This window comes from Anas acuta, chromosome 13 (genome assembly GCF_963932015.1).
Source record: "Anas acuta chromosome 13, bAnaAcu1.1, whole genome shotgun sequence".
Lineage (NCBI taxonomy): Eukaryota > Metazoa > Chordata > Aves > Anseriformes > Anatidae > Anas > Anas acuta.
This window is the reverse complement of record NC_088991.1, coordinates 12440355-12443320: the sequence shown is the minus strand read 5'-3', so window position 1 is coordinate 12443320 and position 2966 is coordinate 12440355.

Sequence of the window (2966 nt, the reverse complement as noted above, 5' to 3'; positions counted from 1 at the left end):
AAGACAGTTCTCAAAGCCTGTCTCTGTTTTTTAATTTTACTTTTGTCAGGAAAATGAACCAACCAACCAACTCAACCCCCTATATTTATTGTGCTTTCATTTCATCCAAACAACCCAGAAAACACATCTTCTTGCAGGAGCATTTACCCAAGATGGGAATTTCTTGTGAACAGAGGCAGCTCAAAGGGAAAATCAAGTTCGTATCAACCAGCTATGTAAAGAGCCACATTAATCCAACCAGTCACAAATCAACACAGCAAGCACTGTTTTACACATCCAAGTGTAAAATTATTCAATCACTATCTGCTGCTTCCACTGCTAAGTACGCAACAACCCAGTGTTATCTGGGGATACATCAAAGAAGGAAAGCACCGGGAAAAAAATGGTCTATGCACAGATCGGAGCAGAAATGAAGCTTCCCAATTGCTGATATTTTGATGACACACTAATCTACTCTTTACTGCCTCCTGGGGCTTCTGGCCAGCCAGCATGGGATAGCTTTAAATTTAGAAAATACTGGTGAGCAAGCAACCGACATTGGAAATACTGTGTTTTACTTTGATGAATGCAGCACATTAGTGGTTGGAGAAGGGAGCTGGACTTGTCATGGCACCGACTGCTCTGACAGAGAAGGTGAAAGGAACCAGGAGGAAGTCAGCAGGAATAAGGCTGGCTTGGACCAGGACCAGACACCTCTAAAACATGCTCACCAGAGCAACTCAAGGGACTGTACGTTTTATACAACATGCTGAAGCATGCAGGAGGCTCAGGATGGCATCTCCTCTGTGTGATGGGAGGGAGCAGCTCTTTGCTTATTGCCCTCCTGCCAGGTGCAGTCCCCCAGTCCCCTTCCTTCCTTCTCTGGTCTCAGGCAGGATTTTGCTGGAACAACAGACACAGTCCTGCACCACGGTGGCCCCTGGCCTGCACAGATCAAACATATTGCTCTGCTTGCTCCAAAGTCCAGACTGCATGCTCCTCCCTGCAGACTGATGGAGCGTCATGGCAGGGCAGTCCCTGCGAGGACCAAGCTTGGACCTCAAACTCTGCAACACCAGGATGAGAGGAAATGCTCAGCCATGCCAGTTCTGAGGTCTGCATGGTAATTTCAGGAACTACAGGACTTTAACACATCCAGAGCTAGGCGGTATTTATGCTATGGGTTTCAGAACTGACGTCATGGTGAGAGTTAAAATCAGGAAGCACTGGAGAAAACTGTTGGAAAGCATCCCATTGAGATTCCCTGTTACTGGAAATAACTCCGTGTAGGTCTCTGATATTCTGCCAGCCCTTTCAACTGTTTAAACTTTTACTAAAAGCACATGACTGCATTGTGAAAGTCATCCACATGAAGTAGAGGTAGGAAGCTAGAGCCTGGAGCAGTGGATAATTCAGATGCAATTTCACCTGCTTATTAATACAGGAAATTTGAGTGGGCAGTATTTGGAGATGGCCATCAAATGTGGGATCTCCACCTTGTGTTCCCTCGGGGAGCACCATGAACACACAGAGGCACAGGGACATGGCAGCACAGGAACTGCTTGCTGCTGCTTCCCATCCTGTGCACTCTTTTGCTTGTTGATGTAGATTCCTTGTTTTTTCTGGAGGCTGCTGGTCACTAAACAGGTCAGGTTGCAGGCAGGCAGGTTTCTGCAAGAGGCAGAGATTGGAGATAGTGTGCCTGGAGCCCAGTGCATGAGCAGAAGAAGTGAAATACTGAGCAAGAAAAAATGAAATCCGGGCAGAAAGCCCAGTGCTAGATCCAGAGAGGTCGCTGTGCACAGGGGCACAGTGTGCTGCTCATGTCAGAGTTTATCAAACAGGATAACAGAGTAAAACATTGCTCCTCTTGGCTTGCCAATAAAACTAGTCCTCACAGGCTGCTTGCCAGCTCCCACAGCTCTATCAGTGATGTAAAACACCACAGTGTGCACTTCATTTCAGCTTTTTTTTTTTTTTATAACTTTTTTTTTTTTTTTTTAAACTGTTAGACCTCATGCAGCAGCATCACAGAGCAAAAAGCCTGTTCCAAACCTGCTGATCAGCACAAAAGGCAGCTGAATCGAGCTAGAGGGGAGCAAGCTGAGACTCTGCTGTAGTTCTCTTCCAGGAGGGCTGTATAAACTGGGTTAAAGTTTTGAGCCTAATTTTTTTTTTTTTTTTTTTTTTTTTTCCAAAAAGAAGAACAGGAGAAGAATTGAAGAGAACAAGTGCAGGCAAGAGGTGGTGAAGGAACGGATGTTGTACCTCCCCAGCTGGAACTCACCCCCCAGAATATCAGAGCTATTTCAGTCAATACAAAATACAAAAGTTAGACAGAAGCCTGCTTAGAAACCTGCCTAGTAACAGAGTGATAAATTAAGTACATCTGCTTATGGTACCTGCATCCTGCAGCTTGGCAGGAGTGTTTCAGAAAGAGAAGCTGAGCTTCACCCTGGTGCAGGGCTCCCCGCTCACCTGCTCACCCCCGTAGCGGCAGCAAGCTACCCTCACCTGCTTCCTCAAAGCATTACCTCTCCAGCATGAGCAAAATGTAATCCCTACAGGTGGCCAGCTGCCAGTCCTTCTTGGTGTCCTAAACCTTGCTAGAATTTCACCAGTATGCTTCCTCCCAGCCTAAGTTTATATTATTACATTAATTACTTCTTTTGCACAGTATTTGCATTACAGTGGTTTAATCCATTTGCTGTAGTCCATAATTAATATTAAGTAAAGCACTTTCAAAAATCACTCCTTCGGCATACTCCACTCTTATTGTTCCCAGCTCATGTCTGGGTCCCCCCATGTTTTGCCTCTGCTTGGCCCCACATGTCTGGCAAGGCATGTTTTTGCCAAACATACAAAGACAACTCCTTTGCATACCCTTGACTTTAGAGTCTTTTTTCTGTCTTTGACTGATAAAGTCTTAGAGCCATTTGTTAAGGAATAAAAATCAACCTTTCCTGCATTTTTTTTTTCCCTAGAGG